The sequence below is a fragment of the Pollicipes pollicipes genome, unplaced genomic scaffold, assembly GCF_011947565.3.
Source record: "Pollicipes pollicipes isolate AB1234 unplaced genomic scaffold, Ppol_2.1 Scaffold_7261;HRSCAF=8764_pilon_pilon_pilon, whole genome shotgun sequence".
NCBI lineage: Eukaryota > Metazoa > Arthropoda > Thecostraca > Pollicipedomorpha > Pollicipedidae > Pollicipes > Pollicipes pollicipes.
In genome coordinates this window covers 60,173,593-60,195,776 of record NW_023597054.1, presented here as the reverse complement: position 1 = coordinate 60,195,776, position 22,184 = coordinate 60,173,593, and the positions used below count along the sequence as shown (strand labels likewise).

Below are 22,184 nucleotides of genomic sequence, written 5' to 3'. Positions count from 1 at the left end.
ACGTCGGATGGTTTTTGTGTGTCAGGAGAAAAGTCCTCTTGTTTGGAAAGGCTTTTTCTGCCATAGACTGGCTCCAACTGCCGTCAAAAACATCAAAAGGTCAAACCGTCGAAAAGCCCCCCCCCCCAAAAAAAGCATCAAGAGGCCATATGTATGCCACTAATGATGGGATGAACCCTAAATACTTCCGTCCCATTCACAAACGCATGTCACAAACACAAAACCGAGGCAAAACCCATGTAGGTATTTCAGCGTTTTGTGTGATGTGAGCAAGGATGGGCGTGCAAATCCGCTAGGGGCGAGGTAAAACATAACTATTTCATATCATAATTGGAGGAGGCATTAGACATGATCCTCCTCGGGCTCGAGGACTGAAACAAGGCATGCACGTCCATGGCCGAACCTGTTCTCAGCTCTGAGCACATGTGTGCGTAGGCTATTTTGATGAGATGTGTTGGCAACTGACGGCCGGTTTGCGTACAACAGCAAATATGTGACGTCTGAGATGAGCGATGCTCGGTGGGAAGCGGAGGCATCGGTTTTTAGACGGGCTAATTGGTCACATTTTGACGAACTTGACTTCATCGAGCGTCTCACAAGGTCCTGTGACGGCGGGGGCATGGTCACGAACGCACACACACCACCAACTCTAAGTCGTACGCATTGCATACAAGCGTACGCGTTATCGAAGTAACCCCGTCCGAAACGGCACCAATTTTTGGCATCGTAAATAAATCATGAATGAACTCTTCTGTGCCATTCCTGCACACCGTGCAGTCGGTAACTGGACGGCCAGTATGGTGCGATGGCACGAACGTGGCGCGAGTAGAGTATCAAGTACGGTTTCATGCTCTAATCGCAACTAGGGCATGTAATATGGAAGATAATGGCGCGAGAACAGCATGTAGTACCATTCACCCCGTCGCTCAGCTCCACGCCCACTGCCAGCGGGGTGCAAACTGGCCTCCGGTCTTCGAGACCGGTCTGAAGCGTTGCAGCGAGTGATGGCGTCATCACGGAAACTAGATTGCATTCCCCTTAAGCACGCATACACCGCACCGACACGTGCATGTAGTATTGTACACGACGCATCCAGAAGCGGCCTCACTCACGGGCCCTGCTCTAGTCGTCAGCGAGGAGTACCCTTACCGGCTGACCCAGCTGGGATCGTCCCAACCCCGCCGTTGCTGTAGCCAGTAGACGGAGGTGATTTCAGGGTCACAGGCAGGACAGGGCGCAACGTTAGCACGGCACTGCGGTAAAAGGCAGGACTGATGCTTATTCCTCCCTTAGTGCGTGTCGTAAACTCATGAACATTTGTGTGGGGATGGAAACCATGTCCTAGGAAGTGCGCATGGGCAAGAAGTAAAACTTCTCGAGATGTGTAACCTCGAAAAAGACAAACCCTTGGGGACTCAATGGTTTGGCGTCGGCAGAAATGCATTGTGTCCACCAAATTTCCGCGTGTGTTTGCATGTGTTTTTCTTTGCACCTACAAAGTCATTGAGAGGAATTGCACTTGCCAAAAAATTATGAAGTGCATTTTTGTTTAAAGGCATGAAAGAACAAAAAAGCTCCTACAACTGTACTCTAATCACTACTACAATTTGTCTTTAGCCGCGCCGCCGTATGTTAAAGCGTTGCGACAGTTGAAAGTGCCATGATGGCGCGGCACTTCTAACCGTGGCACTCGCCTTCTACAAGGTCCGTGTTGATATTAAAACTCCGCGGAATGATTGCGGTGTAAAAAGCAAGCCCTAGTAGAAGCCTATCGAATAAATCGGGAGAAGACAGCGCAGTTTTTTTAAAGTGAGTGACTGAAAAATAACGGTTTTCGGTGGACTAACGCCTTTACAGGCCAGGGTTCCCTGTCTCACGGTTTAAATTTCAAAGACATGTGCGTGTACGCAATCGCTTTATATCATATAATGGTTCTGACATGATGATTTTTCTACCTGGAGTTACGCGTTGCCTGCAGTTTATCTTGTGATGACTTAGCCAGAAGCAGATACGTCACTGAGAACGCACGGCTGCATATTTGCTCATTGTGATTAACTATTTGCTCGCCATTGTTCTGAATGTCGAACGGAATAATTTTTCTTAACTGGATTTCTCGACTTACCTGTGCTGTTTATAGAGTGTGTACCACAGAGGTCTGTCAAATGACGGGCTTGGAATGTGAGATAAAAACGATTCTGCTAAGCTGGAGGCGTGTAATTTACGATTATTTGCGATTAACAAGAATTTACGATATTTTTTATGATTACGTGGAAGATTGCCCCTGTCACAATGCTTGTGTGAGGAAGAGTGTCAGTGGCTTTTTTGTCAAAATCGTGACGTTTTCATATGCGGCAATGTGTAGAAGAGCTTAGCCATCCGATAATAGAAGAGCTCTCTAACAAGTGGCAGCAAGATTATGCAAAAGTTTTACGGTAGCTTTGAGAGGTGATTCGTGAGGACCTGTCGTGATCTGTTTTGTCATTACAAAGATAAGCCTAACAATAGCGAAGTCGTAAAGCGATGACTTCAGCCAACTTATGTAATTGCCCACCAGTTCCGTCGGCGGAGGTAATTACAGCTTGAAGTCATATCATGAAATCCTCGGTGGGGCTAATTCTATCTCGTCGGAAGATTCACACAGATCCGGGGAGAAAAAGGCACCAGTTGCGCACCTTCTAATGCATAAGTAGGCTGCATAAGACGCAACCAATCAAAACGGATCGCTCAATGCCTTCCAATATCATATTAAATGGACAATTATTTCATAAGTTGCTAAAATACAGGGACTTCAAACTGTTACTCAGTGGCGAGAAAACACTAAAAATATATTTTCGTGTCTAAACGTCACGACCTAAAAAGTTACCGAATGGTGTCGGCCTGCAATCAAATCAAACATAGATGAAAGTAAGAAATATGAACAAAAATGCTGCAAAAGCGAGCCAATGTCGGGTACAATGTTAGATGTGATTGCATGCCGCTAATTCCACCAAAACTCATCGTGATAAGCTAAGTTCACGATGGTCTGGTAGAGCAGAGGTGCGAGCCATTTCCAAACAGACCAGCATATATCTGACCAGACGGCTGGAAAAGCCATGAATTTTACTTCATTTAAGCCGCGTTGGTTGTGGCGTGTTACAGCAACACGAGTACAGATTAATTCGTTCAGAACAGGCGTACTGTCTGGATCACCTTCCCTCCAGTTGCAAACGTTCTTGTCGAACTGGATCATCTCGTGTATACACTCAAACTTGCGACGTGTATAATCCCGGAAAATCGGTTTGTAAAGATTATCTTATAAGAAATCTAAGAGGAGCTTTTTGCATTACGTGATGTTTTCAGCTGCTTAGCGTGGTTGTAGCTCGTGCCCAACTGGGCAGAAGTGTAATTTATGATGACCACCACAGATCCAACGTTAACTTACCCTTAAGCTGGGGTACATTCTACGCCCCAAGCCAAGTTCAAACCCTTTCCACAGATTCCATGTCCATAGTCATACGCTTCACGAAGTTATGCTGCTTGTTCTTTCATCTAAACGAAGCAATGCCTCGTGCTCTATGTCAAAACCATTTCATAGCAATGCAGCCGGCCCCCGTTTTTTACAATGCGTCTGCTCAAAATGGTGGAGGCCTTGCGCTCGGTGACTATGGGTTCAGAATATATTATAAGCATGGTATGCAGGTTCGTGCGCCATGAAAACGGCAATGACGTAGGTGTACACTTCAACAAAGAATGTTGCCTACTATTGTAGTAGCTACAGCCAGACAAGCCTGCGGAACGCAGAGTGACCTTTTCATGCAGCGCAATGCAATGCAACTTGCAAAGTGCAATGCAACGTGGCCTGTGACCAGTTCCACAAAGCAACAATGCAACCTGCGCCCTCTTTAGGTTATGCTCTGTGGACAGTACAGCAGCCCATCAAAAATGTGTAGATTAACCGAATATTCGCTAATGATCCGAAAACATGTCCAGCAAAAGGAGACCCGCGGACCAGTGTAGACAGCACAGATCCGTGCAGTGGAGCAGCGCAGCTGCTGGCCCGGTTGCTAACGCGGGTCGATGAAAATATGGCGCAAATTGGCGCTGGGCTTTGCAAAACCCACCACAGACCGCCTCCTCGGTCCGTCTCCGGCCGACTTTCCATATCGGTCAGCCAAACGATGCTTTGATTTTGGTCTTGTGCACAATGTCGTCGGATTGTGAGGTGAGCATCTTTCTCCTTAGACACGGTTGTGGCGCACTGAGTGCGGAGCTTCGCTGGGAATGCGCCGCAGTACAATGCACACTCATCACTAAAGAACACAGGACATTTTGCTACGGTTAGATGTTGCCGATGCCTGACCGGGCACCCGCGCTGTACAATGCAAGATGTGCGCGGGAAGCCAAAGATGAAAAATAAAATGGTTTTGGATGATAGCTGAGTGATTACCGTACAGAGCAATTGCGTCACTGATTTGTGATCTTCATCTATATGAAAGCATGTATGTCAAAATGCGAATGCAAAGGTGGAACGTTGGAAAAGCAATGCAGAATTTCATGTCGCGCCGCAGGACTTCGGGTGTTCTCTTACAGCAATGTGCCAACTTCCATGAATAGCTCAGAAACATGAGGAAGGAAAGTAAATCCGTCAAGTAAATCAGCATTGGATGTGCCCATGTCATCAGCAAACGTTCAACTATTTGTTCATTTAATCTCGTAAGCGCCAAATGATGCTACTCGTTATGTTATACACTTCAAAACGTACGCCTTGTTTTGAGGCGCAGGTGCATCAAGTGTACGCGACGTTGACGATGGATTGTGTAGGGATACCTAACCATGTTGCATTGTCGCCTATGCAGCTATGGTGTGGGACCACGTAACCGTGCGCAGGGTACCTGTAGCCAGATGTTGCGGCGGTGTAAATACACCCTGCCATCACAGATGCATCAAAAAGAGGATCTCCAATTGAAGATGGATTTCAATCTATAACTCAATCAATATTAACACTATCCCCACGATGTGTCGCAGAGGAAATTAAAAGGGTCAAAGTTCTAACTTTTACATGACAGATTGCAGGCTTGGGACTCATAATTCAACGGGCGTAGCAGGGTACTAATAAGACACAGTCTCATAATGACAAATTTTCTATTGAAAAATCTAATACAAGCATTCAACTCGGGTCTGAGTTGTAGCAGAACCACCGTCAAACATTCAAGTTGCGCGCTTAAAAAACCTGCTCTATTATCGGCACGGGTAGTCATCGACCAAACTCATTATACAAATAGGAATATGATACGCTGGCTACTGGATGCATGGATCCACATGGACATGCTGAATGAAGCTTTTTGTCACATACATCGTCAGTAATCCAGGCCCTCGTGGTTGGCTTCATCGCAGCATATACACCGAAGTGCGTAAGGTATAATCAATGCAGCCCACTAGATTACAATTCACATCAGTATACAGTCCAAAAACAAAGGTACATTCACGCATCACTGCAGCCAGGCATCACTCGATGTATTGCTGAATGCACACTTGATGTCTTATGTGATCCAAATGGTAGTGATGCAAATATTTTCGATGCACATATTTGTGTCTTCAGTACAGGCCTTTTCTGCTGATACACCGAGGCTCGGTAATCTTAAGGTTTGCTACGTCCTTCCATCTGTGAATAATTTTAACATGAGTAGAGATGGTAACGTCGGGGTGGGTTTGTTCGACATGGTCTCCAAAAGGGGTGTCTTCGATTCTGGTTTTATCACCGGGGAGGTACTCATTGAAGCGCGACCTGAAAGAGCGTGTTGTCTCCCCTACGTAGATGACCCGACATACGCTGCAAGTTATTTCACCTACATCATTTTATGTGTACTCTTACCCTGGACCCCAGAAGCCCAGAAGCGCATTACAAACTTTGTTGCATGATGGGCAGGACGGCGGAGTTAAGGCAGATCGCACCAGAATACCCGATACCCGATGTGCTAGGGTGTCAACTACATAGGGGAAAATAAACGCCCCCCCCCCCCCTTATGCTGCGCTTTAACGAACACCTTCGTAATGCAAGACAAAAAAAAACAGAACCAAGGACGAGCCCTCTCCGCGAGGATTTCGATAAACGACGATGTATGTGTGGAAAAACATTAGCTAACAGGTTCCTGTGAAAAAGCTTTATGTAAGATGCAAGTGTAAAAAATATCATGCTTGTACGATATTCATGCATCTAGTCGCCAGTACATCATATCCTCCTTCGTATGATGAGCTTCGTCAGCGATTACTCATGCCCATAAGTGAACAAGTTTTTTATCGCGCAAATGGAATGTTCGACGGTGGCTTTGCCACAACTCAGAACCGACGAAGGGCCAGAGTCGAAAGCTCGTCTTAAACATTTTAAGATAAATTTTATCATCATGAGACTGTGTTTTTAAGTCACGTTGTACGGATGACATGCAAGGCAAGGTGGGGTCCAATGAGGCAAGCCATGTATTTCGTATTCATATGTTCTTCAAATGGTATCAAAGCATAGCTGATTCACAGCAAGGTTAAACGAAGAAATCTTAGGAGCTGTTATAAAATTGCTCGCGCTTCAGTATATGTAGGGGACAAATAGCCAGTGAAGTTGCTCAACAATGTCACTCGCAATGCTTCTTTATAACGTAAATCCGATGCAAGGTGTCCCAGTCTATCCGATATCCCTTACTGCCTGACTCCAGCACGTTCGGTTTTTTACATAACATGTGGACCTAGCCCACTCCGTCTAGTGCGGCAAAGCGACTGGCAGCTTTCGAATCGCATGCGACCTTGAGATGTTTTGTAATCATGCATGTTGCGCACGCTTTAATGGAGCTTAAAAAGTTACACTACAGGAACTTCAACTGTTTGTAAACGCGACCGATGCTGACGCATCCGCATATACTATCCTCTCACCGGATGCCCTGCTGGGAGAGAAGTGGCTGTACGAATGACGATCAGTGTCAGTTTCGTGAAGCAACAATGCGACTGAAGCACGATGTATAAGATAGAAGCACGAATATGACTGGAATGACTGTGCCTTGATAGGTGTGTCCTCACGTCTCATGCCATGTTTGCGCTCTGCTATAGACGATGCCTTCTGTAGAGGCCACGACGCAAACATTGCCATCGAGTGGGCAAAAAGAGCATGAAATATTTATGTTTCTAGAATGGGTGCATCTCAAAGCTCACAAATGAAGTGCTCACGAATATCGCTCAAAAGAGGTCTAACGAAACTCCAACAAAGCGAACAAATGTGACGCACAAAACATGGCTGTCACCAGGATCTCTTAAACCTCACATGAAGGCCATGACGGAGCTGATGCCGACTGGACGTGGCGGACCTGTGGTCAGTCTTGCATGTTATGCGCTGTACTTGTAGGACTTTCGCATATCTCAGATCACGTCTTCAGCAGTCAGGGTCATTTCTGCAACCTCAGATTTTGTCTATCCACAAGAATGACGGACTTGCGGACAACAAAACGGAAAGTGCAATTCTCGTCGTCTAAACAAACCCTTATGGCCCCAAAGGAAGCGGTTTTTTCAATCTTACAAAGGCCGAACGGCTGAGGCATTTCCGTTTTTGCACACTGTTTTCGGCCGTAATGTCATGGACTCAAACACCGGCATACCAAAAACACTGCAACGGCGCATCCGTGGCGTCTCAGGTACCCATGCTAGGAACAAAACTGCGAATTGTTACAATGTAGGAAGACAAGCTCTGACAATCAGATAAGTATCAGCTGGTCCGTAATGTGCTGCAGCTCTTTTTGATCCCAGAAAAATGTTTTGTTATGCTCAGCGCTTTGGCAGGAACTCCATGAGAGGTGTGTGATGCAGTGTGCCCATGAATTATAGCACTTATATGCCACAGTGTTGCAGTCGAAGAAGCAACACATCAGTGGTCATATTGCCGTTGTTCCACACCTGCTGGTGTTTCACAGCGCTTTTAGGAATTCCAATTATTCACTGTTTTTATGAAACAAATCGGGGCAGTTTATGGGTGTGACCAATCTTTTCAGTATCGCTGCTACTCTGATTACACGTGAGGCCGTGAGCACAGCCGTTCAACTCGCTGGCAGTCTCAACTTCAGGTACCTGGCACAGCCAGCCATGCTCTTGACGGCCTTATGTCTCTGCAGCCACGGTTCGCGTTGTCACGCGTTTTTCGGCAGCATCATAATGTTCCCAACGTAACGGTATACCGTTTTCAAGGCGAGCGGGTGCAAGGCGTTTGATCTGGTGTAGTTTTCCTGTAAAATTGCAACATAACTTATAACTTAAATGTTGGCTTACGATTTGATTGCGTGAAAACGTTTCGTATGCAAATGGACAGGTTTACCGGGAAAGGCCGTTTGGGACCAAACTTCACGTTGGCTTTCATCTGGGCTTCCGGAAAAGACTGATTTAATTTTTCGTGATCGAAGAGAGTTAGTCTTGTGCGAAAGAATGGGGTGATGGAGCACATCCAGCTGGTGGGCGGTGAGCCAATGCACGCCAAGCATGCATGACCGTGACACGGACTCCGAAGACAAAAAATGTGCATTGTTGGTCAACTTCAAGGCGCCATCTTGATCTGCCCTAGGGTGCGTCGAACATCCACTTCTTTATGCGCCAGGTGTCATGATTATGGTGGCAGATAATATAATTTTGAGACGTTAGCTTTATTCGCTATAGCGTAAGAATCGGCCGTTGCCTAAAACGTTCCTCGAAAAAATGGATTGATCAGCCTGAAAGCACATAAGATCCTTTAAATCAATTGGGCCATCCAAAGCATTTCATGCAAGAACCTTGCACCAAATCTGATCTGTCCGCCCAAAACATCTGATGTCTACAAAGTCTCGCCTTGCTTTGCTGATCCGTTTGGTAGATCTTGCTTTTCGTATGAGTTCTTTCATATCAGCGCAATGATAGGGTGCGAGTATCACAGGCTAACCACTTTGTTTTCAAGCAAAAAAACTGATAGGTACTGGATTGTAATTATATAAACGAATCGCACGCAAATCGCTCTGTAAGGATCACAGCCGTAACTACCGATCAGCTTTTTGAGGCCATCCACCCATGGAGGTGGCGCGGTTCTCACGGTACCGAATAGCCCCCCCCCCCCCCCCCCCCCCCTCCTCCCCCTCTCCCCCACACGTTTGTCAGTTTAAGATGCCTGCAGAGCTTCTGTAACATGCAAACGGTCCCCAAGGCACAGACTTCGGGGCTTTAAAAGTTCTCCCCAATCACAAAAGCGGTCCCCTACGCGGCGACGAAGGGTCCTTTAGCTGTTGGAGACATTAATAGCCTACCTCGGCCGCTTGGAAATCCTGACTACGCCACTGGTGAGGGTGAATTTTAGAAAACCGTCCTTGAGGTCCGATCTGGTCACACCTATTCTAGGCATGCGCGGGCTCACTACAATGCCAACCAAACAGGGGGTGCACCATTCAAAAGTTTCCAAATAGACGTACTGACCTTTGGAGAGTCCGTGAGCTCGCGACGGTCTGTAGACCGAGGGGACAAGTGATTCCAGGTGGATAACAAACAGCTCACGCAGCAAGCTGTCGGATAACTAAGGGGCCACTGGCGAAGGACCGCTGATGATCACTTGTTAGTGCACCGATGGTATGAGGGCTTGTCATATCCTCTTCAGCCAGCACTCTTCCTTAAGATCGTTGCTTCTCAACGGATCAAGCATTGTCTGAGACTTGGGTGAGACTTGAGTGGAAAGCGTAACTTTCATGGTTTCATTCACATAACATTCGAAGATCGTCAGTTCAGTACATTTTTGGCCCGTCTGAAACCACGTATGTGGTTTTCTGAAATGTTGTGGGTGTCTGAAAGGACAAATCTTGACCGCGTATCGCCCGAACTAATTCCGCTCCTAGTCTCCGTCCACACTTTAGCTTGTGGATTCACAAGTGGCGTTGTGAGTGTCCCTCGCACCTTTCTGGGCGTTTGAGCACCCCGAAGACACTGACAGCCAGCCAGAAAACCTGTTTCTGACCTCCGGTCTGTGATAGTCTCTCAGTGCATGTGTAAGCAGAAGCTCCAGAGGCGATTGCCGGCCGTCAACCGCGCTTCGTCAGCGTCGTTATCTGACAAGTGGAGACAGATTGGAAGTCGCATATTCTCGAGCTTTCGGGTCGTTAGGAATATGACCGTTGTCTCATGCCCTACAGAAGCCAAACCTTGTTGAGCGCGGGCCCATATGATATGCAAACGAAATAGCTCACGAGCGAGAACAGCGTATTCCGGGCAGCAGAGGGAGTAAGCTCCCTCATCCGATCCAGGTGTAGGTGCTCTAAGACCGTCAGTGGGACCCGAAGCAGCCAAAAATCACGAAACTGGAACATTTGTTGGGGCGTTTTTTTTCATATATCATTGATGTGCACGGTGCGAGTTTGTGGAAGCGGATACGCCTATTTTCTTTTTTTCTCCCAAAATGAGTCCACTTTGACAACAGGTTTTACAAAGAGCATGAACAACTCTTATCAACACCTCTTAGTACGAGCTTTAATATGATTTGGTGGAATGCTTCATATGCCGGCTGGCCAATTGCTAACCATTGCTTGCAGTATAAGGCCCAAGAAATGTTAAGTCGAGTGTTTTCTTATTCTGTAATTTTATAATTTATTTATTCTATTATTGATATAAGGATAACGCTTGGCGTCTGTGGCCCTCCCGGCCCCCTGGTTTCTTAAGCTGTAATCATCGGATAAAAGAGACTCTTTCCACAAAGTGTGTCCTCCGTAGAAACTAAAACAAACCATATCCGAACATTTGTTTCCAATAAAAATTTACTTAAAGACGTTGTAAGTGAGCTGGATTGATGGAAGTGAAAATTGTGTCGGTATAACCAGACGCCCAGACGCTTTTAATAACAACGCATCACATCACTTTAAAACTAATATTGTGGGATGGAAAGAGAGCTGCCTTTGTGTAATACCCCCATGTAGCAATTTTTCATAGCAAGTGCAGCATTATGTAATGATATACATAGAGGGGACTTCGTTTACAAGCGTTGAGAAAATATGACTTTGTTCCGTCCCTGTCACCTACAGCTGCAGACTGATTCATTTACACCTGTTGACAGCTTTTGCGACATATTACATTCATCAGGGGCAAAGTCTTACAAAGTGAGTTGCGGGAGGAGGCCGAGTCTTAAAATGACACAGCTTTCCCACAAAAATACAACAAACTGGTCTCTCTACGGAATTCAAACGTCTTTTCTCAAATTTGGGGGCTAGAGCCCATCCAACCGAATAAGAAACTACATCACTGACAGTCGCATTCTTAGTAAAATATAATCTAAATGAATAATAGTGTTACGCTCGTAAAATGCCTGTCCATGCGCCATTACAAGAAATCAAGTGAGCTTCGCACGAAAATGACGTGAACAAGAGCAAACTGCGCATAGCATGCAGAAGTCACCTTCAGCAACGTACTCTCATGAGGTGCAAATAAAGGCGCCCATTTCAAAAAACTTTGTTCAGTCTTGGCCCTTTCTCAATTTTACAGCCGTTAATTGAACTGACACAAAATTCATGGAAGGACATACCTACTTATAGATGTATACTTCTGACATCGACCCACCTGTGTTGTGTGTAAATATGATCACATTTTATTTATGAAGTTATCCACATCAGAAACTGCTGCAAAGCGGAAGCAAACCACTGAAAATTGGCAAGGAAATAAACATTTCCTGCGCATATCTTAACATATGTGTTATGCAGTGTTTCAGCGCGGTCCGATTAGTCTATCATTGGCAATGTCCCAGGCTCCACCTCCTGTCCAACGCCACCTGGTGACCTTGAGCCGGGTCAGTCAGCTTAACCCACAGACATGCGACCAATGAGAGGGAGCTCTGCTGCCATGTCAGAACATGCATCAGCTTAAAGGAAGTGTTCCACATTTGTATGGGGGTTTGAACTGAAATAGTCATTTTAAAGATCATTCGGTGCCGTTCACAGTCGTGCCCTCCTTGAGACTTACGCCCCTCTAGTTTCTGAGCTACACGCCCACGAAGATGTGCGAATTTTTCCGGGGAGACCACTTCAAGGTCGCCCAGACATCCTTGACGCCATAATGACGCCATTGAAATCCTGCCGTTCTATGAGCCATACGGCGATCAAGGCCCAAAAATATGGTTGTTAAGGCGTTCTTATCTGACTTCCGTTCACACAATTTCCACATATAACCGGCCGTCAACTGGCTCTCGGTCAATGTTGTGCAAGGTACGATAGCGTAATCAAACAATGACGTATTTAGGAGCATATTTACTTAACAGTGGAATTCTGTTGTCTAGAGCAGTCTTTTCCACTTAAAAAGTATACCAATAGTCATGAGCGAGCTTATTTCATCATATCTGATGCTTGCCTCAGTATCTTCAAATGTGAAGCATTCCCTTCAGCTATGTTCAGATCAGGTCAGCGGGCTGGATTACAGCATGAGAAGCAGGTCTACTTGCACAGAGATCTTGAACCACACTTCGTAAATCTGGAGAATATCGGCGGTCAACGTTTTAAATTTAATGCACCCGACTCAAAACTTCAACGAGTATAACAAATGACAAATGGTTTGGCGCCAACAGCAGATGCACTTGCGTCATCACATGTTGCATTAATTATATTATCGACGCAATTTGAATTTGACGAATATCGCAGGATGCTGGACGACAACCAAAGGCTTTCCTTTAGAGGCATCAAACTGAGTCAGATTTTATCATGCGGTGGAATCTGCTCAAACTCTCTTACGTTTATTAAAACGTACTATTTGGTTGCATAAAGGAAGCTTCTATAGGATTTTCATATTTTACCGAAATGCGTTACCGGATGTGGTGTTACCATTAATGGTAAATAGATAACAAGATTCCGTAAATAACGACTTCGAGAGATAGAACACAGAGTGCATACATTATGAGCGTATATATGCTTTGGTGGGTCCGGGTTTTGTGCGCGCAGTAGCGTGGCAGATGACTACAATATTCCATTTTATTCCATTTAGGTGGAAGATGCTATCTGTCAAATGTTAACTTCTTGACTGATCCGAACATGTATGGCCACTGCCTGACCCGATCAAAACGTGTTTTGAAAGTAATCCATCAATCGGGTCATACAGGGATTGAATCTTGTGAAGCCTCGACCTCCATTTCCATTGATTAGACGATGCAAACAACAAATAATAGAGTTGTTACCAGCATGTTCTGCCTGATAGGACATTGCCATTGTCGATTTATCAGAGCTTGATGCCCTGCAGCCGACGTGAATTCATGTATCCGGGATTTTTTCCGAAACGTATGCAGCCGAATCATACATATTGACTTAACACACACGGGGAAAACCTTTCATTTAGAGGCCTAGTCTTTGACATTCAAGAAATAAAGCTCTTTATCAACGCAATATGCACCTCTCACCAGTCGTGTTTTGCCATATCGTACATCCTCTTTAATATGCATCCACCAGTGCACCATAACAGTGTACGGATTCAGTTGGATTGTTTCATATCTAATTTGCGTTCTGTCAACTGAGTGTGTGCTTTCATGACAACGGTCTTCTACAGCAATGCGCGAGCGCACATGTAAGCAGTTGATCGTGAAGAATGTGCACACGCTCGCAGCCCGAGGCGGTAAACACGCCGCCGATAACGCGCTCGTAGCTAAATGTGTCGCTCGGATAAATACCGATACAATCAGGTCATCAGCCCACAAAAACAGGAACTGTCACGACGGGAGGCCACAGACCACAGATTCGGCCTCGTACCGGGTCGGCCGTGCAAACCAAGGCGTGCAAATGCACCCAGACGTCGTTTCCCAGTGGAGACACCGCAGCCAGATTTGCCCCACCACAAGTACGTAAGCACCAGTTGACCGACGCTAGGCACAGCGACGGCAAATTCATGCTCTCGCTGACATCGGCGTTGATTTCTCTACAGGCTCTCCGGGAGTCATCCAAATCTCACCTTTTGCCGGCGATTTGGCGGCGTTATCTGCGCGTGGGTTTTGTTCGGTTCTTATCGCACTTCACAGGCGCGCGTTATCGGCTTCCCGGGCCGTGCGACTGCAACGATCTGCTTATCGGACCATCCCTCCGCCGCGCGGCCGCCGCCGGCCCGACCGCCAGCCAATCACAGGCCGGCAATCGCGCGATAAGCCAACTTGATTGGCTGGTATTTTATAAATGCGCCAATCATGTGGCGTTTATCTGCCTAGTCAATACAGGGCAACGGGATCGCCCTTCGTATACTAATGTGCACGCGGCGCATAAAGAGAAGAATATGGCTGATCCAAGACGGTCTATTTATGCGGCTGCGCCGCCGGCGGGCGCGGCGGTGGGCGCGAGCGGCCCCCTGGCGGCGGGCGGGCCGCGCCGCCCGGCGCTGACGGGACCGGCGAGGGCCTGATTGCAGCCTGAGCGCCCGGCGCGCCCTCCGCCCCGGCCAGCCGAGATCGGCCCATTTTATTGAGATAGCGAAACTATGACGCGGAATCAAGATGCGCAGTTAGATATGTAAAGCAGTCTAATGCCGGCTGGACGGAGGGTGCAATCAATACAGACCGGGCGGGAAATGCCGCTGGAGGGAGCAGCGGGGGGCGCGGCCAGAAAGGATGCAGGGCCCAGGCGGCCGACCTGAGCCCTCGGGCGACGAGACACAACACTGGAGGTGCTGGGCGGATGACGTGAACCCCGGAATGAGTCATGGCGACACGGGTGATGGTAGGCTCGGCACCAGATGTCAGTGGAGAGTACCATCTCAGATCTGAGACAGTGCTGGGTCCGGTCGACACCACTGGTATCTAATCTTTTTATTGGGGGTTTCATGTATTTTTCTTTGTTCTAAATTTGCACCAGGTATAGTTTGTTGGTGTGTATTTCAAGATAATACACATTCAATCTAGTTTTATCGTGAGGGAGAGAGGAAAGGCGAAGGGGATCGAAATACGCAAAAACGGGAAAGGACAGAAAAATACACATGGACGGGGAGGGAAAGCAAAAGAGAAAAGAGTACGAACGAGAGAGAGAGGAGAGAGAGAGGGAGAGAGAGAGAGAGAGAGAGAGAGAGAGAGAGAGAGAGAGAGAGAGAGAGAGAGAGAGAGAGAGAGAGAGAGAGAGAGAGAGAGAGAGAGAGAGAGAGAGAGAGAGAGAGAGAGAGAGAGAGAGAGAGAGAGAGAGAGAGAGAGAGAGAGAGAGAGAGAGAGAGAGAGAGAGAGAGAGAGAAGAGACGAAAAGAAAACGGTGAAAGATAAAAATGCATTGCAGAATCGAGTCCGGAAAATTAAACTGTTGATGGAGAAAATAAGGCTAAATCTTCAATGAACTTAACAATCAGCTTGCTTTTCATTCAATGCTTTATGAGGTATTTCAATGACGCCAGCGGATGCTGATGTCTAGAACTTAATTAAGGCGACATAAGTGACATCCATTTATGCCTACAATAAGTGCCTTAGCCACATCCGCGTACACGACCACTCTGGCTATCATTTTCTTTCGTGAGCCCGGCAATAGCCCGTAACTTTGTCTATAAATATTGCTTTAGGCAATAATAGGCTGGGGAACTTTGAAGCAATGTCAATAAGCAACTGAATCTGAGGTATTCATTCTTGCTATGGCACCCGTCACTACCTCAATAGCTGCAATCCATATGAAATAATCTATAGCTGTAATCTGTCTGTCACGACTATAGAAGCAGAACTGCAACACCACTGCTCGCAGTCTCAGTGCTGATTTGGAATTCCGTCAGTCATGTGGAGAACATTTATCGTGCTTAGGTCACATTCGCTATTGGTTCAGTCCAACTTTATGAGGAGAGAATCTGGCCCACCTCGCTTCCTTACCGAACAGCTGTACACGCTGTGATTCATGCAAGTTGGTGTATACCACACTCAGCAGCTCCCCTCACGCACACAAAACTACGACACGCACTCTCGATTATTACACCAAAGGCCGGCAAGATAATGAAGTTAGTGTATTGGCGCACCACACCGGCGCTGTGGCGTCGCTCGACCCCCGCCGGCCGGAGCCGGAGCCGTGCCCACGGGGCGCCGGTGAACGCGTCCACGACAGCTCGTGTGACGCCGCATGACATCTGAGAGCACGTGCTGTTAGCTCATCACACGCTGGGAGCCTCCGACGTGACGCTCCGGCCGTGCATCATACAGACGCTGTGGTTTACAATCGCATGCGCATTGCGACCCTGCGAGCCCGTACGGAAGTCATGCGCAGACAGGCAATTTCAATGCAAAATGGAAGGCTTGCCGCCTTACTTTCAGTGCAGAATTCATATCAATCGGAGTGATGACTCAGCCGTGTAATCTTACACGTCACACTTCAGACCAACACCATTTTGTCAATCAAACATACGCGTGCCGATCCTTTGCTGTTTGCCGATCAAAGGCACGTTTTTAGCTATGATTTGGTTTGGGAGGCGGCCCCCACAAATTTCCGGTGTGTCTCTTTGCCTGGACATGTGTGGCAAGGCAACGCAGCTACGAAAAAGCGAAGAGACGGGCTCTGCTTCCCGCCGTCCAACTAGTAATATTCGCACGTTTCTTTCTCCTTGGTTTCGAATCAACCATCCGTTCATTGGTCCATAACGCCTTTTCAGGCAATTTTGGCCGTGTATCTCCACACAAACTTGTCGCGTAGTGATCAAAACGTTCCGATTTCAGGTGGACATCCTCATCGATACTTTTCTCTATCTGGGGACAATTTAGGACACAATGCTCCGTATATCATCTGGATCGCATGGCGTGGTTGGTTAGTATTCCCAGGACGAGTATGGCCAATATACGCTCTCTTTGAAGCCAGCCGCTATGGACTTTGTGATGGCGAACTAAGTTAGCCAAATTACACATGACATGTCAGGACCAGAAGACCAGTATGGGCCTATAAGACCAAATAAATATGAGGTCATACATTCCTTGTATGACCTTATATTCGAGTGAACGCAACAATAAGTCGCAACATGTTCGGTCACGCGTGCAGTGGACCAAATCTACAGGTAAGGTAAGAACAACTAGTTAATTGTCGGGATAAACCTTCGGACAGATTATGTGCAGTACTTTTTAGGCGCGGATTACCCGCAGATGAAGGTTCTTACGACCATGGGGGTAGTTGTGATAATAATAGCGCTGATCTGCCACTATTTTGAGATTAGGTCGCCGATGGCTTGAATTGTTAAAACCTTCCATCGGTCGATTACCTTCCTTCTACCTTCTATCATCTGGAACGAATCTGCGTAGGATGGTGGGGATAGGGTGGTGCGAAGACCATCGAATTTGTTGCTAGTTTGAAGTCATCAAGGTAGCTGGTTATCCAGGCATAGATAGCACTCGGGCTTCGCAAAAATGTCAAGGTGACGTATGAGCATACGTGGTGAAAAGGGATGCTCTCTCCACTTCCACCACCTCTCCCTCTCTCCTCACATCCACCAGAACTCCCCTTATATTGGAACCACACACAATAACCCGTCTGGGATTTTTAGTCCGTGTCCGTTGACGTTCCGTTTCTCGACGAATGTAGCGTCACGTAAGCCGTGTCTACTGGTGATGGTGTCAGGCCCAATTGGAGCAGCTGATTGCGGTGTCAGGCTGGGCCGGGTCTGCTAGTGATGGTGTCGGAGCTGGCCAGGTGTCTAGTAACAGTGACAGGCTTGCTTGGGTCTGCTGGTGACAGTGTCAGGTCGGCCCGGGACGCTCGTTGACAGTGCCTGGTCGGGCAGCACGCCGCCTTCGCCTGCTAGCAGTGCCTGGTCGGGCAGGGCGCCGCCGTCGCCTGTTGACAGTACCTGGTCAGGCAGGGCGCCGCCGTAGCCTGTTGACAGTGCATGGTCAGGCGGGGCGCCGCCGTCGCCTGTTGACAGTACCTTGTCAGGCAGGACGTCGCCGTCGCCTGTTGACAGTGCATGGTCAGACAGGGCGCCGCCGTCGCCTGTTGACAGCACCTGGTCGGGCAGGACGCCGCCGTCGCCCGTTGACAGTACCTGGTCGGGCAGGGGGCCGCCATCGCCTGTCGACAGTACCTGGTCAGGCAGGACGCCATCACCTGTTGACAGTACCTGGTCGGGCAGGGCGCCGCCGTCGCCTGTTGACAGTACCTGGTGGGGCAGGACGCTGCCGTCGCCCGCTGACAGTACCTGGTCGGGCAGGAGGCCGTCACCTGTCGACAGTTCCTGGTCGGGCAGGGCGACGCCGTCGCTCGTTGACAGTACCTGGTCGGGCAGGACGCCGTCGCTTGTTAACAGTACCTGGTCGGGCAGGACGCCGCCGCCCGCTGACAGTACCTGGTCGGGCAGGAGGCCGTCACCTGTCGACAGTACCTGATCGGGCAGGGCGCCTCCGTCACCTGTTGACAGTACCTGGTCGGGCAGGACGCCATCACCCGTTGACAGTACCTGGTCGGGCAGGACGCCGTCTCCCGCTGACAGTACCTGGTCGGGCAGGGCGCCTCCGTCGCCCGCTGACAGTACCTGGTCGGGCAGGACGCCGCCGTCGCCCGCTGACAGTACCTGGTCGGGCAGGACGCCGCCGTCGCCCGTTGACAGTACCTGGTCGGGCAGGACGCCGTCGCCCGCTGACAGTACCTGGTCGGGCAGGACGCCGTCGCCCGCTGACAGTACCTGGTCGGGCAGGACGCTGCCGTCGCCTGTTGACAGTACCTGGTCGGGCAGGACGCCGCCGTCGCCCGCTGACAGTACCTGGTCGGGCAGGACGCCGCCGTCGCCCGCTGACAGTATCTGGTCGGGCAGGACGCCGTCGCCCGCTGACAGTACCTGGTCGGGCAGGACGCCGCCGTCGCCCGTTGACAGTACCTGGTCGGGCAGGACGCTGCCGTCGCCCGCTGACAGTACCTGGTCGGGCAGGACGCCGTCACCTGTTGACAGTACCTGGTCGGGCAGGGCGCCGCCGTCGCTCGCTGACAGTACCTGGTCGGGCAGGGCGCCGCCGTCGCCTGTTGACAGTACCTGGTCGGGCAGGACGCCGCCGTCGCTCGCTGACAGTACCTGGTCGGGCAGGGCGCCGCCGTCGCCTGTTGACAGTACCTGGTCAGGCAGGGCGCCTCCGTCGCCCGTTGACAGTACCTGGTCGGGCAGGACGCTGCCGTCACCTGTTGACAGTACCTGGTCGGGCAGGACGCCATCACCTGTTGACAGTACCTGGTCGGGCGGGACGCCGTCACCTGTTGACAGTACCTGGTCGGGCAGGACGCCGTCACCTGTTGACAGTACCTGGTCGGGCAGGACGCTGCCGTCGCCTGTCGACAGTACCTGGTCGGGCAGGACGCCGCCGTCGTCAGGCCACACAGCACATCGCGTGATGCCGTGGCCACTCCGGCTCACAATGCCCACGTCAACTGGGATTAACGTCCGCCGAGTTTTTCTGCAGTTCTTAATTTGGCCGTGAACAATTGGAAGCGTGACAGAAAGAATGGCCTCCGGCGAGGTGTTGGCGTCCTAGCGCGATCCTGTCCTTAATCATGTCCCTTCAGTCCGCGGGTACGTGACAGGAGAGCATAGCTCATTCCATGCACCGTTTTGTGTATGACGTAGGTAATCGGCACAGCAAAAATTTTGTGAATTTTGATGTAGGAGATGTAGTGACTGAAGAATGGAAGTTTCCGGGTTCGTATGCAGGGCCCCTACCACGGGCTATATATCCGGTGATATCGCTTGTTATTTACTAGCAATATTGGTCACACATTTGCATCGGCACAATGCTTAATAACGTTACTCCTCTACGGGCATCTGCAAGACACGTACCCGTGCACTATTCACAGCACTGGGACTACCGCTGTCAGTAGCTGCCCCAACGATACCTCGAGCTCTCGATCCACCCAAGCCCATCTTGCGCAGCCTAAACCCATCCAAACTTTCTTGTCTCCACCGTTAAAAGACAGTGAATTACAGGCTTTACGCATCGTGGAGGCTGCAAAACTGATGGGCATGTTGGTTCGGGTAGCTAAGACCAAAGTCAAAAGGTGGAAATCTTGGGAAATGAGATCTGAGACATGACCGGTTGATTCGTGCTTTGCTGGATGGGAGAGCCCAACAGTCGAGGAGTGCGCTATGGCGAATATGTGTGTTTTGTTATGCAAAAAGCTAGAGTTTTGCTGTAGGGCATATGAGAATAGTTAACTAGTTGTGTACAGCGCAGTTTCTCACTCTCTTTCCTTGTGGGGAAGAAGGGAGAGTGATTGAAATTTTTACGGAACTTATTGTAGGTGCAGCTGCGCACGTGCATAACAGCCCCCGGAAACACGTGCCCCAAGCCAAATTACGGTAGGTGCTGCAATTGAAATGCATGCGACTCAATATTGACAGTTCAAATTACAAGGAGACAATTGAAAATAAGGAGGTGCAGAGCAAGGGACATTGTTTTACGACACGCCAGGAATGGCATGCGCCTACGGTACGTTGGCTGATTTATTCAATTGTTTCAGTTGTGCCCCTCCTCCACACTGCAAAATTATGGGTACGCCCCTGCGTAGGCACACAGTACACTGCTTGTCTTTGGAAAAAGACACATTCTGGAAGTCGTTGGGCGGGGGTGCGGCAGTGTCTTCAGCCAACCATTTCCATATATCGCTGACATTACCTCTTGTCAGCGCTCAGCGTCCGCACTTAATTATTCCATAGTCATCAAAGCGTTGCTAAAGCCTTCGTAAAATCCCCCCAAGCTGCCGCAGCGCACAGGCGGACACCAGTGACGCGGTGTGACAGGCACAATGCGCACTATGCTACGTCACGTGGTATTCTCTGGCTTCAAGCTACGGGACGTCCAGACAACTGGGAGAAGGGGTTCTCTGTTGGAAAGGGTTGAGGGGGTTCTCCCGTAACCGACTCGTGGAAAGTTTTCAGATGCTGCTTGCATGCCTTAGTTTTCTTGCATTCGCTGCCCTTGAGGTGCTGGGGACTGTCATGAATGTCTCGTATCTTGTCCGCCTATTATGATGGACGTCCATTAAATTATCTTTAAAAGGAAAAGGCTACTTGAAGCAACGAACCCCTTCTCCTCTTATGCTTTTCTACCAATGCGAAGCACAGCCGTCAAAGGAGTATCACTATGGAGAAGAGATCACACAGTATCACTAAGGAGAGGAGATCGACAGAGCGTGTCTCTTCCAGACCACAAACACCAGCTGCCAGCTGACTGCAGGGAAAGCTCGACGCTCCACCCAGATGTCAGCCGGAGTTTGGTGTCGCGCCGCCTCGGACGCCGCCGAGGCAGCTCTCAGGGGCCGCCGCGGCAGAGCACCAGGCGGCAGCCATTTTACGGCAGTCGGAGCGGGGGCAGACGGACACCAGCTGCGGAAGATCCGATAACTACTAAAGACGGCTTGACAGCTACTGGGACGATCTGATGTAGCGAGGAGCGATCTGATGGCTACTAGGGACGACCTGGCCGCTACTGGGATCTGATCTGACGGCTGCTGGGGATGATCTGAAGGCTTCTGGGGACGAGCCAATGATCGCTGTGGACGTGCTGGCGGCTTCTGGGGTTCATCCGGTACCAGCCGCGAACGGCTCGGCGTCATTGAAGATAGTCTGTAATCTTAGGACAAGGACGTCCTAAGATTATCATGAGGACAGTGCCAACACTGATTACATGACATCTGCTGGGGATAACAGGATAACAAAGGCTGGGATTACTATAATATGGCTCGAGAAAGCCCAATTATCCATTCGCAGCTGCTGTTGTTGATCTAATGGGAAGGTGAGACAGAGTGCTACTGAGGGCAGGGAGGCTCACCAGCCGGATTCAATGCAATGCAATGCAAAGGTGTCGTCTGAAACTGGAACAACTCTCAGGCTCCAACAAAGAATAGTTTTTAATGCACTGAAGCCATTTGAGATGGCATGTGACGACGGCATAATATCATCTACACTTTGAGATGGTATGCAACCCTCCGGAACCGGCCCTTTAACCCCTGCTATTATTATGTTTTGTTTGCACATGTCTGCTGTCCTCATGAGTGGCGTTCGTGTCCCATGTCAATATTATATCCTCAGAAAACCGCCTCCTGTTCTGCGGAGTCAGGAAAATGTCAGCTTGAATCTTCCTCGCACCCTCCGAAGTGAGATTCCTCCCACCTGGAGCCATCCTGGAGCCATCTCCTTTCCTGTGGAGCTTCTCTGTTCTACTCCAGGGTCTGTCTTCTCTTTCTGGAGCCATCTCCTCTCCCCCTAGAGCCCCTCCGTTCTCCTTCAGTGTTTGTCTTCGC

At 49.1% G+C, this 22,184-nt stretch overlaps 1 protein-coding gene across 1 annotated transcript in view; it reads right to left on the bottom strand.

Annotated features, from left to right (window-relative positions):
• LOC119112049 (GATA-binding factor C) overlaps positions 1-14,008 on the bottom strand; it is a 55,786-nt gene extending 41,778 nt beyond the window's left edge. The window contains exon 1 of the mRNA XM_037236026.1: positions 13,927-14,008. The gene's annotated coding sequence lies outside the window, so the exon portion shown is untranslated. The remainder of the gene's footprint in view (positions 1-13,926) is intronic.
• Between the last annotated feature and the right edge of the window lie 8,176 nt (positions 14,009-22,184).